The sequence below is a fragment of the Sinocyclocheilus grahami genome, unplaced genomic scaffold (assembly GCF_001515645.1).
Source record: "Sinocyclocheilus grahami isolate Dianchi unplaced genomic scaffold, SAMN03320097.WGS_v1.1 scaffold282.1, whole genome shotgun sequence".
NCBI classification, from domain to species: Eukaryota; Metazoa; Chordata; class Actinopteri; order Cypriniformes; family Cyprinidae; genus Sinocyclocheilus; species Sinocyclocheilus grahami.
Genome location: NW_015505461.1, coordinates 331518 through 345749, shown reverse-complemented (window position 1 = coordinate 345749; position 14232 = coordinate 331518). Strand labels below are relative to the sequence as shown.

The 14232-nt window shown below is 39.2% G+C and overlaps 1 pseudogene; it reads left to right on the top strand.

The window, feature by feature from the left end:
* The window catches only part of LOC107600357 (protein CBFA2T3-like), a 78351-nt pseudogene extending 71460 nt beyond the window's left edge, over nucleotides 1-6891 (top strand).
* Nucleotides 6892-14232: the final 7341 nt, after the last annotated feature.

Here is a 14232-nt window from a genome sequence, read left to right as displayed (position 1 = left end):
AGACTTTTTAATTTGAGTAATATTGCCAACTGCAGAAATAATGGCAGGAATGCACAGCATTGTATAATTGCACTTACATGGACATGGATTCTTTATTGTGTTTAGTGCATATGCTAATGTAGTGCTGTGCGTGTGTTACAGCCGTGCATGGAGCACGTCAAGAGGAAGTGATTGATCATCGGCTGACAGACCGCGAGTGGGCTGAAGAATGGAAGCACCTCGATAACGTATGTGTGACCAGATGCTTTGTTTAATATTATTTTTCATACATAAAGCAGAGAGCATAATAGTTGCTAACTCTGATGGGGGATACACAAGTTATATTAGATTAATGTGGTTAGAATGTTTTTTGAAATATGGTAGCTAACTGGTTGCTGGTCCAAGGTGATCTAAGAACCATAACCAACTTGACCAAGATGGTGCACCAAGTCAAAAACAAGGTCAACTTATGAACATAGGAAAGTAGTACAGGAGGGAAAAGGTGTGAAAGACAAATTAGAAGAGCACCATAGTGGAGGGGATGTTGACAGACTTAGGCCCAATCCTAATTCTACCCCTTAGCATAAACTAATTATCTCAGCATAAACCGGCTTCAGGGGCAACATGGCTGCCCGAGCGAACAAAAAGACAAATGTAAGCATTTTTGGCATTAATAAAGATTTTAACACAAAGTAATTGTAACAAAGTTCGTAGTTCGGGAAGAAGGAGGCGGGAACCGGTGAACATTTGAAAAAAACTTTAATAATAAAACAAACACAAAATAGCGCGACAGCCCCTCGCGGACTACTGTCGCGCACAAACAGAACCAAAACACAAAATAAAATCCAGGCCTGGTCCTCTCTCGTGCAACACTGTCGTCACTCCTCCTTTTATCCTTCCGGAGCTCCTCCGTGGGACTCGAGACCGGTGAGTGGTGCAGTTGTCACGCATTAACATTTACTCCACCGGCCTTGCTCCGTTCCCACGGCTCTCGGCCCCGCCCATCTCGTCACAGTAATCATTTGTTTTATGTTACATTCATGTTACTCAAAGAAATGTTTGCAAAAAATTGCTAATATTTGCTAACTAACGGCTAGGTACATGCTCCGTTGCAGATGCAGCTGCAGGCGCAGATGCTCGGCATGCAGCATGTCTCACACATTCTTAGCGACTGCAGACACCACCCTCATCTAAGTGGTTTCCATGAGTCAACACACCACTCAGATGAATGCGATTTAAAACTATACTTCAAAAAAATCTGACCTGTTTTTTAGATGACCAGTCAGCATATGATCCCACATTTAGCCCACTTACCTTACCTTACAGTTTGTCTTTACCCTACCTTTTCTAGTCTACAGCCAGGGCATGGGGCAGCTAATCCTTGTCTGTCACAGCATTGTCTTAACCCACCCTGTTCCTTGGGACTCACAATACTGTATTTGGGTGTCTCTGTAAGCCAACACACCTGAGTAATTAGTACAGTGATCTATGATTTGAATTAGGTGTCTAAAAGGGAGACATCCAAAATGTGCAGTACTGTAGGTTTCTGGGAATAGGGTTGGGAAACACTGTCCTAACTAGGCACGACAAAGTTCCCAGCAAAGTAATTTTTCTGTTGCCATTGAAACCAAAAATAAATGCACGACACTGGCAGTCACAACATATTCAATGTTTATTATACAGCTATGAGGAATTTTGTACCAATGAAATTTCACTGTGGGAGGGGTTACTCAGTGTTATGAGACAGAAAAATAAAACAAGCAAACAACAAAATTGTCAATATGATTGTTTTAATGAGGACTAAAAAATATTTATGCGTCACATCTGGTTGTCAACCTCCAAAAGCATGTCATGATTTCAGAGTTATACGATATTGTTTTGGTATTTTCCACGTCTGAGGGAGTATAAGAAGCTTTTCTCTCATCCAGGTAAACTCAAGTCGCTTTTTTCATGTTCTTTTACAGAAATTCACAGAGACTTCCTGCACCGTCCCCCATCAGGCTACCTGCCCGAGGAGATCTGGCGGAAGGCTGGTAAGTGCATTGTCTACTGTCAACTACTTCCACGCATGCACACAGACATATGCACAATGGCCTGCAGGGCCTCACAGCCGTAGTTATGCAAAGCCAGGAGCGGGAAAGGCCATTGAATGTCATTATTGTTAAAAGCTCTCCATCTGTCATGACCATGAAAGACAACTGCAGTTAAAGCTGCAGTGAGAATGCAGTAACCTGCAGCAGTCAACAGCAGAGCAGCACAGGTAGGACCAAAAAACGTGACCCTGCCCAAAGAAAGAGAAGTGAGGGAAAAGCACGGCTGGATTGTTCTTGTTCACTAGAGTCTGTTTTATTACTGGAGCTAGATATACAGTAAAAAGTTATGGGGGCTGTACAAAAGCCTGGTTGCCCTCTGTGCCATATAGGTCACACACAATACTGATGGGGTCAGCAAGAGCACAAGTGGTGTCACTCGCCCAAAGGTCAGAGATCAAAGGGCACTTATTAACTGTGACCCACACCAATAACATTACAGCTGAGTAAAATCAATATGCCATTACTAATATAAAATGCTGAAATGATGCTGCTGTTGTCTGTAAAACTTAGCTGCATTTTCACTGTGACAAAAGCCTTTTTAACGGCAGTTGTTTTTCATGCAGGTGCTACAAGTATCCCGCTCTCTCCAGCATTAAAGCAACTTCAGAACAAGCAGGGTGAGTAACAGCACCTGAATTACAAACCAACCTGCTCTTTTTTAATTTTATTGCATAGATGGCCTTGTATAATTTTTCTAGTTATGTTTAAAAAAAATTTTGCAGGTATTTCTCCTGAAATATCTAATGTAAACAAATGAGACAAATATTGACATGCATTAAGAGGACATAACTATCAAATTAATGTGGATAGCATAGATCAGACAAATCAGACTTTGATTTGATGAAATCAGAATTTGATGAACAATGTTTAAAATCATTAATGATGGTGGCAGACTGAGTGAAACCATAGTTTAAACCATTGACAGTTCTCTTCTGAAACTTCCAGAGGTAAAATGAAAACTGAGATTACTAAAAGTAAGACTACTTGGATCTTGATAAAATGTTAAGAAACTGCTAATTCATGTAGAATTAAACGTTTTTTTTATCCATTCATTGCTGTCTATGAGAAATCATTGAAATATTAAAGGTGTGCCAAACATGAATGGCCTATGGGTGTCTAGATTTTCATGTCCTTCTGCATTGGATCTTGATAAAATGTTAAGAAACTGCTAATTCATGTAGAATTAAACGTTTTTTATCCATTCATTGCTGTCTATGAGAAATCATTGAAATATTAAAGATGTGCCAAACATGAATGGCCTATGGGTGTCTAGATTTTCATGTCCTTCTGCCTTTGGTGAGGCCTGTCTTTGAAAATGCAAAAGAATAACAGAAAAAAAAGAAAACTGTCATATCCCTGTGGGATTAAAATGTTAATATTGCCGCCCCATGTTTTCCATTATGTGCCAAATGCTCTAGCATCTGCTCCCAAGTCTCCTTGATAAAAATTAATTAAATTTGCAAACTAGTTTTAGTGGTGCATGCTCCGATTATGATTAAGCAGTCTAGTGTTTTCAAAGATACAGAAACATTGTCGGGAACCAAAAAGATGAAGAAAAAAGCAAAGAAGTGAAGAATGAAGGCAAAGACAGGATGAAAAAAAATGAGGAAATGTGTGTGGGAGGTGCGGAGAGAACAAACTGAATACTAACTAGCTTTCCAGCTGAGACAGTAGTGATGTAGATTTGAAACACACACACATACACTCAGTCAGTTAGTAGCCTGAGGCAGAAGTCTATGGAGAATTGAATGGAGGGTGCGTTATGACAGATATTTATGACCGGGCTCCTCACAACCAGCTTTCTAGAGTAAACACACTATGGGGCAAAGAGTATAGAGCTCAGACATATGCAAAATATGCAATAAGAATGTGTGTGTGTGTGTGTATACCCCCTGCAGCAATACACATGCATTCACCAAGCACATCATATCCTGACAGATTTTGAAATCACCCACATACTGTCTAAACCATAACCCCACAAAACAGTAGTTCTTCTCAAATCTAGTGAGCTGTGTAGTTGTGTATATAGACAGCTACTTCTTTATGCAGCATCCTAACATAAATGGAACTTTGAAAGTGACTGTTTTTAAAGACTTCGCATAGGCAACTCCTTGTGTGAGGCACAAGAGAATCGATTAATTTGGTGTTAGCATGTTGCTAAGCTAAGAGCATGATACTAAAAGAATCACAAAAAAAATTTCACACACAAATATTGGGTAAAATAATTCATTTTAAATTTGATTTCACAATGTGTATGATTATTTTCAGTACTGAATGCAATACAAGTATATCTGTATAATAATTTGTAATCTTGAAACATCTACCAAAGTCTACCATTTTGGATTAATAGTTCTGCTTGTCACAATGCAATCTGGGGTTGCTTTTTCGGAAAATTATGCATGCAATGCTACATCAGATTTTGGCCAAATCTTCTAAGACAGCATGCATGGCTATCTATTATTTGGGACAGCCTTCACATTGGAAATGTGACTGTGATGCCCTAAAATGTGGTTTAGGTCACCTAGCTCACTAGGGTTTAGAGCTTATGTTAAATGTTCACATTTAAAAAAAGGCCAAGGAAAGACAGTGGAGCACAAGGAGCCCTAATGTTCAGAGCGCTAATGAGTCAGGTGTTGGATTTCTATTTTAGACAACACCCTTACACATTCACACCTGCATGTCATGAAAACACATGGATATACGCGCGCACACAAACATTTACTCTCAAACAGTGTAGAACATTTGTAGAACAAGGTTTGCCACAAATCATCCTGGTTTTCTTTCTTCTATATGGAGTGATCCAGCCTCAATAACAAAGCCATGCATTTGTGCTGACACTTATCCACTTAGTAAAAAAATATGAAATATTTAATCATATATTGTTAGGTAAATAGACAAGCTTGTGAACAACCTTTCAAGATGTCTACTGCCTATCAACTCTGGAAATAATTGTAACCACTGTCATTTGGATCAATTATTAATAGCTTATTTTTCTGACAGAATGTTTTAAATCTTGGATGATGTACATCTGTTTGGAGAGATTAAACAAGCTGAAAGCTTTGAATGCCTCAATAAAGGATGTTGAGAGGAACAACAGTGGTCTAGGGGTATAATGTCTTACTTTTTTCTCTTGATATTCCTTTCTCATTTCCAGAGGAAGCAGTAAATGAAGTGAAAAGACAGGCCATGTCAGAGATGCAGAAGGCGGTGTTGGATGCTGAGAGGAAAGCTCACGAGATGATCTCTGCCGAGCGCTCCAAGATGGAGAGAGCTCTGGCTGAGGCTAAGAGACAGGCTTCTGAGGATGCGCTGACTGTCATTAACCAGCAGGAGGACTCCAGTGAAGTAAGTACTACATGTATCCGATGTTCAGAATAGATGACAACTATACCGCATACTGCCTACTATTGGATATTGCCTCAATTCATTTGTCACAATGAAAACATTGTGCTCTGGTTGTTCACTGCTCATTTTGGCAAAGGCAGCAGGTCATCTAGGTATTCTACACATAAAGAAAACTCACGTATTATACTGTGTACACTACAGTGTACATACTACAGAAGTAGTACAAGTAGTACTAAATGATAGTTTGTCATTTGGAAACATGCCCACATATAAGCATGCAACATTAAACACAATTAGTCTCATAAGCTAATGTAGTATGTGTTTAAGTGCATTCTTTTATCATGGCATGGAGACTGATATCTATTTGTATGGCAATCATAAAACAGTCCTCGTTCGTCTTCCTTCTACAGAGCTGCTGGAACTGTGGTCGCAAGGCTAGTGAGACGTGCAGCGGATGCAACACTGCGCGCTACTGTGGCTCTTTCTGCCAGCACAAGGACTGGGAGAAGCACCATCACGTATGCGGCCAGGGCCTGTCCGGTAGTAGCAGCGTGCCACTCGGGACACCATCTACCACCTCCATCTCCTCCTCATCCAGCGTGCCCCCCACACACTCCGAGAGCACCCCTCCAGGCCCCCTGTCCCTGGTGGGGCAAACCAGCAGCAGTGGCAGTCCAAAAGAAGCGAGCTCCAGCAGCGTTTCTCGCTCAACCACTCCAGCAACACCTGCCCTGATGGATTCCTCATCCCGTTGACTGATGAACCCCAAATCTTAACCCATGCCCAGCCACGTCTACTGCTGCTACAACATCCTTCATCCAAAACAAGCTGAGGAACCTCGACCATACTTAGCCATCCTCTCAAAATGAACTACGGCAACCTGGCTTCCACATGTTGTTTTCTCAATCTCCAAAAAACCCATCAAGGTTCAGATTCCTTCACAAAAGGATCTACTGTGTTTAATGCAACATGAGCAGGGTCTGGTATACTGGATGCCACCAAGAAAGCCAAGAAAGCACGTATTGTTACATGTTACATGTTTTATTCATGTATAAGACAATTTTAGGCATGGCCTCAGTTACCTACACCCTTTAAGTGAGGTGTGCTCTGTGTGAATTGGGGTGGCACCATACTCTGAACATGTCTTGACCCAGGTAGGACTAAATATATGTAGGATGGATTCCTCTGAAATGACCCGACAGCCGCCAATGCGGGATTTCAATAATGGACAAGAGCTTGTTGCCACACGGAAAATCTTCCACAGAGCTTTTTCCTCACAACATGACACATTGCATTTCATTTTTTGGCTTTAATTAAAACAAAAGAAAAGTCCAAAAATCCAAAAGAAATAATAATGATGATAATAAGAATAATAAAACCTGTTAACTACCTTGCTAGCGAGCCAAGAAAATCTACACCAGACTCACCTCTCTGTACTGACGTGAACCCAAATGAATTTTAAGTGAAAAAAAAAGACATGATCCAAACTTTTTTATTACACTGCCAAAGTTACTAAGAAGCACTCATCTTGTAACCAAACGCAAACAACTTCACCTCCTCAGCAGTAAAACCAGCCCAGAGTTCCACAGTCTGTGGAGAGGTGGCATGGTGACTAGACACTCAAACCTTCACTGTGCCCACTGTGCTGCCCACTCAGATCCTGAGGAACGCCGACTTTAGCCCGGATCCATCGCTATGGCAAGGGAGGGTCACACCTGGGATATTTAAAGTACGTCACCCAGTCCGACGCAAAGAGAAATGACATGAAAACAAAAGGCAAGGTGAGGATGAGTAAACGAAGAGAGACAGATTGGTCTCAAAAGGAAAGACGAATGGCAATGGAACTGCCAAAAACCTCATTGGATTGTACACTAAGAATGAGCCTTTTCTTCTCAAACATTTTCGTTTGGTTTTCCTAAAGCTCTCTAAATGCTAAGACATTTCATTTTGTTGTACGATTTCATTCTCCCTCGTTTTCCAAAGCATGACAAGACTAGAGTCTCACGAGACTGGTGTAGACTTGGTTCTCGTTTCTCTCGCTCTTTCTACCTCCCCCCATCTTCTGTATGTTCATCCCTTTTGTCTCTTGACAGAACCTCTAAGCAGATATCCATGAAGGGATCAAACGTTGCTTGTAGATATTACTTTCTGTTTCTGGATGTCTCTGTCTTCAATATCTGCTTGTGTGCGTACTCAGAATGAGGAATGCATTCTTTCTTTGTCTTCTTTTAGGTTTCAGCCAAACATTGGACAGAAAAAGACACTCTAATGGGAGAGAAGCTGTGTTGTACCTATTGTTCGATTTGTTGTATCAATATTGATGGTGAGAATCCTCATGTAGAATATTTTATATTGCTCGCATTGTAAGACAGTGAGAGAACGGAGGTGCAATATGAAAAGAGAATTCAGCTACTGAATGGAACCTCAGAAACGGCCCTTAGGGTATCTTATAATATAAATATACATATAAATATATCTAAAATTACCACAGTAAATTAATGTGAATGTACATAGTATTTAAAAAGAGGTCCAAAAATGAGTTTGCCAAATAACAGAAACCTTTAAAGTATAATGTCTAGAATTTGATTTCTCTCCATTTAATCTTTTCTGTCTGAATGATCAATTACATCTGTTGTAACAGTGGAGGAGGAAGTGGTGTTCACATCACTGCTTGTGTAGATTACTGCCTGAGGACTCTGCTTACGGACATGTTGGGCGAGACATTTTTGTAGCCATAAGCGTGTCGAAACAAATGGCATCACTTTAACAACACGCCAAACCACAATAGACTGACCTAGCTCGCCCCGCTGAGAAGTTCCCAGACTGGCATTTGGGAGGGAAGCCGCTAGAATCTGTGTGTAACATTGCCATCCTTTGGGCCAAAGTGTCACTGCAGTGGTCCAATGTGTAATTTGCACACACATGCATGCACATACAATCACAAAAACAAACCCTCAGTTATCCATAGTTCTGACACAAAAATCAAGCAAACACTATCCGGTTCTCATCTGGTTTTGCTTGAGTTCCCAGATTTTACTTTGGACCTCAGGTTGTGGTCCAACATTGTACCGAAACATAACCCATATTTAATGTAGTCTGGAAAATATCAATAGAAGTTGCTGTGTGCACCGAGCAAGCTCTGCTGATCCCAACATTCATGTTCCTTAAGGGTTGTTTGTGATGGCAGTTACAACGGACAAGACTACCCCTCCGTGTAAAAATACTTAGAATTTTGCCACCAGCTTACACTTGCAGTCCTGTTTACAGCATTTGTTTTGGTCAGTTATCATTTTCTGCAGTCTAATTGAAATGCCAATTTTGTTGATTACGTGGCATACTTCTGATACGGACCAAACTTGAAAGGCCTGCTTGTTGCTCATTCTGTTTTGGTGTTGCTTTAGGCATGAGGTGGGTTGATGGTTTAATTTTTCACATGGTATAAGCGGATAATCTATTATCGGATTTCTAAAGTAATATATGAACTCATCCAGAAAATAACAGCAACAAATGATCCCGAAACAGTGAATTACTAGAACACCAGTCTGATGAAGTAGATCTCTCTCTCTCCCTACATTTTGAGGAGGATTTTTCATACACCATCCTCCCTTTCCTTACTAGCTACCTCCTGTACACAAATCCAAGACAGTTTGAATGAATGAAACTAGCAGACATGCAAATCTACCATCCTGCTCGAGGTATACAAGACATTTCAGCATAGAAACTCAAAACTTTCTTTTTTGAATGTATGTTTTGTTCATATTTTGTGTCTATACAAGTGATGGGCCACCAAAGTCCCTTTTTCATGGGCTGTTATACAACATATTAAGCCAAAAACAATCTACAGAAGTACGTAGCAATGCAAAAGCATGCACTCTTGTGTTACTGTTGTGTTACTGTGGCAGTAACAAACCTCAGTTCTCAAGGGTGTGATGGGAGTTTCTTTCAAATGTCTGTGCCGTTAAATCGGATGTGTTATTATTCAGGTAGCTAAATGTTGACAGTTGAAACCAACTTTAACTTGCACAGCAAAATTCTCTTTAAACTGTTGCTCTGCCATGACTTTAGTTTACCTGACTGTAGAAGAGTGTTTACATTCATGCCCGCTATAGCGCCCCCTGTGGCAAGTCTTAGAATTGTTGAGTCATGAACTGTGTTCTGACACATTCGGAATGCAACAATGAGTGAAATTGAGCTTGCATAGTTGTACTAGCTTAGAACGTTTTGAGCCCTGAACATAAACATATCTCATAAATATCCAAAACGATAAAAGCACAGACCAAAGCATAACTGCACATCCATAGCAGCCGTTTGGACATTGCGTCGCCTAAAAAAAGCCTGAACGTGGGTGAGCGGCAATGCCCATAAACCAAAGTGTACAAAATGACCATGTTGAAAGCACAAGACGACAGTATACACATCAAGGGAAGAGATCTGTACTATAATTCCAAGCCAGGGGAGTGCTTGTTCCTGGCATCCAAAGCATTAGATAAGATTACAAATGCTTCTCTAACATTTAAACCAACCTTGCTCAAAGATTTCATTATGGGAATGCATGAGTGTGAGTGAGAGATAAAAAAAAATTGAGTGAGAGATACTTTCTATTAATGGTTTTGCTAAGGAACTTATACTTGAATCTCAAGAGCTTTAAAATAACACCATTAGCAAAGTTATGGTAGAGAACCTCCATAAACTCATTTTGAGCTTTGCGTGTCTGCTAGTCCAGAACTCATACAAATATATATTTGCAATATTTTTGGCCATTCTGTTACTAACCAAAATCAAGAATATGCAAATGCATCTTTAACTGTGTGCTGTAATTCTGCTGCTATCTGGCATTTTGAAGGGCCGTCATTCTCAAAGCAAATTTGTGGATGCTTAGATTCAGTCAGCATTTGGCCTTGTCAGTGAACACAAGTGGGGCAGCTGCTCCGTTCAAAGATTGACATTGGGAAAGAGAGAGAGAAACTACATCCTACACATTAAGCGAACATACTATTGAAGTAAAATGGATGCTGAAGGTTAACAAGTCAACAGCTTGGTTTAAGTTATGACCTCTTTATCTTGGCACCCCAAAAGCCCTCCTAAAAAAACAAAACAGCTTAAAACAGCCTAAGGTCACCAAGATGGTTTCTGGCTGGGAGACTAGCAAAACCAGCTTAAACCAGCTACGACAAAACCACCAAACCATTTTGGACTGGTTTAAGTAATTTTTAATAAAATATCCCTGCACATCAGTAATGTTGTCATGCATCACTAATGTTTTTTTTTCTTATTTTTTAATGACTATACCATCCACTAGGTCTAACAGAAAAAAACTGTACAATTGAATCCTTTTAAAAGAGAACACGCAAGGCTGTAGAAGAAGCCTTACACTACAGTTGAACTGAATATTACTTTGACTAGCAGAGTGGGCCGGGCATTGAACACGCACACGATAAATACCATAACAACAAGATACATATTTCTGTACTAACAAAGGCTTGGTTTGATAAATTTTGGATATACTGTTATACTGTATTGTGCAATACATCATTACAGGAAAAGGCATTGTTTCAATAGGAAATGTTGGTGTGTTAAGTTTTTTCTCTTTTTCTCTCTCTTTCAAGGTCCTGTTATCATTCTCTAGACGATGTGAACTGTGCCAGGAGAGTTTTATTTATTTCTTGCATGCTCTTTCCCCTCTTTTGCAATTCCCTCACCCTCTCTTACTGTGCGCTTTGTTGGACATGTGACGCTGTAAACATCCTAAATCAGGTTATTGTCTGTGTTGAGATACGTATCTGTGTAATTAAAAAGACAGTGAAATATGACTAGTCTCTCAATTCGTGTATTTTTAATATAGAAAAACTTTCTCCACAAAATGTCATTTTCTTAAAAGCTGGAATGTGATGTATGCCTGTGTCCATTTATCAAAGGCGGTCCCCAATGAGGTACAATTGAAACCATGTTTATAAGTTTATAGACATCAGTTAAAAGTGTGAAATCTCACCCGTCATAAGAAGGAACATACATGCTGATGTCTTGGCAGCTATCTGTCAATCCCATTGGTCATTGAGCAGCATTCCTAGTCAAAGAATCCCACAGGAATCCTAGCAAGACATTATTCCAATACCATGAAAGTATGTCAAAATACAAAATGACAAAACTTAATAAGAATACTCTACACATTCCTACAAGAGTTTATTTGACTATGCAGGTATTCTTTTTGACTATTTTGACTAAGGTTATTTGGTAACTTCATCCTTTAGGAATTTTTTTATTTTATTTTATTATTATACATTTTTTTTAACAGTCAGCTTTCAACAACATAAGGTGCATTAGTCTATCCTTTTTAATCGGTACATCCATTTAATTGGTACATCCAGGGCCGAACTGGAACGCAATTTCAGGCCGGGAAATCTCACACGCATCCAGGCCACACAGAGAAAAAAAAGGGCCAAAGTTGTACCTTTTGGGGTAGTAAACCTAGCAGTACACCGTACATATTAGTACCTTAAGAGTAGTAATTCGTACCCTTAAGGTACTAATTTGTAGGCCTACCTATTAGGGGTAAAAAAGGAACAAATATGTCCTTTTAAGGGTCCTGTTCCAGTGACAAGCTGTTGTACCCCAAAAGGTGTAATTTTGGCCCCTTATTTCCTGTATATAGCCTATACATCCACAACAATTTCTGAAACCAGACAACCCTATTATTTGTATGGCCATCACATAAAAAAGGTCTAAATCCTTAGTCTGGGGCTGTGGAAAATAATTAAAGGGGTCATATGATGCGATTTCAATTTTTCCTTTCTCTTTGGAGTGTTACAAGCTCTTGGTGCATAAAGAAGATCTGTAAAGTTGCAAAGACTAAAGTCTCGAATCCAAAGAGATATTCTTTATAAAAGTTAAGAGTCAGCCACACCTACCAAAAATGGCTCGTTCTAACACGCCCCCACATGTCTACGTCACGATGTGGGAAGATTTGCATAACGCTGCCCAAATGTTCACGAAAAGAAAGAAGGAGTAACTTTTATTCTAGCTGTAGTATTGTTGCTGCCGCTGCCATGTCGTGAAGGCGCTGTGTGCTTCGTTGTGAAAGCGAAACTACTTTGTTTGGTCTTCCAAAAGAGGACATCTCTTCCTCATGCCTGGAGCTGATCCGTGCTGGTCGCTGAGGAAATACATTAACTTCACGCTGTCGATCGCCGGATCGGCTTTCAACGTGGACGAAGCGGAGTCCAGCCCGGGGTCGTCACAATATGGTGAGGGGCGTAACATTTCCATCACACGCTTGAGGAATTCGGCCAATCACAACGCACTGGATAGCTGGCCAATTAGAGCACACCTCGCTTTTTCAGATCAATAAGCTTTGTAAAAATCGAAGCGTTTCAGAAAGGCGGGGCATAGAGGAGAAACAATAATGTACAGTATGTGGAAAATAATGTGTTTTTTGAACCATAAACACATTTCATTACACCAAATACACAAAATAATGTTCTTATTAGCAGCATCATATGACCCCTTTAAAGGTTCTCTCTTGCACTGCACCTTCACTTCCATTTCCCGTCACTTCACTCTTTAAAATAATTGCTTTCGATTGGAATATATATTTAAAATGTAATTTATTCCTGTGATCATTATTACTCAGTGTCACGTGATCCTTCAGTAATCATTCTAATTTGCTGTTCAAGAAACATATTTCTATTTCAGATAAATGCTGTTCTTCTGAATTTCTATTCATCAAAGAAACCTGAAAAAAAGATCTAAACTGTTTTCAACATAATCATAATCAGAAATGTTTCTTGAGCAGCAAATAAGCATATAATGATTTCTGAAGGATCATGTGGCACTGAAGAATGGAGTAATGATGCTGAAAATTCAGCTTTGAAATCACATGAATAAATTACATTGTAATACAAATATTTCACAATACTACTGTTTTTGCTGTATTTTGGATCAAATAAATGAAGGCTTGGTGAGCAGAAGAGACTTCTTTAAAAAACATTACAAATCTTACTGATCAAAACCTTTTGACTGGTAGTGTATTACAACACAATTTCTAAAGTGCCTAAATGTCAAAATTAGTACAATATATTTGTTGAAAAAGTCTAATACACTATTGAATTTACTTGAGTATTGTACTTAAGTACACTTTTTGAGTATCTGTACTTTACTTGATTATTATTTTTTCTGGGAACTTATGACTTTAACTTCACTACATTTGAAAGACAAATATTGTACTTTTCACTCCACTACATTTCTATCAAGGTCCTCAAAGTAGAAAGTCGTTACTATGCAGCAGCTTTGAAAGTCAGTAGGTGATTTTTTTCTTCTCTAAAACGTGACTTTCTTTTTTTTCAGACAGTTTATCAGTAATCACTCTTGCAGGGCTACATGAAGTGATTTCCCAGCATTTTTTGAACACTGACCAGTTGCAAATGTGATATTTATTTACAACAATTCAATAATAGGAAGTTAATATTGTGTATATATTAGACACAATATTGTCTGATTTTGCTAAATTGTGTAAGTGAAAATATTACCTATAAAGCCACAGAAGAACTGTTGTGCGTCTCCTAATAAAACACAATAGGTGTTGGACTTGAAGCAGCACTGCACAGACTGTTCTGTGTGTGACATCAAAGTACCGCGAGAGCAGTTAGACAGCATTTAAAATGTTTGTTTTAATGTCAAATAAGTTTTGCTGTTTTGCTTTTTTGTTAAAGCAGTGTTGCTGTTGTAAAGTTATACAGCTACAGTTGTGTTGCTGGATTTTAAAGCAGGTTCGATTTTTTTTTTCTTCCTTATCAGTCTGTATTTACAGGATTTCACTGTC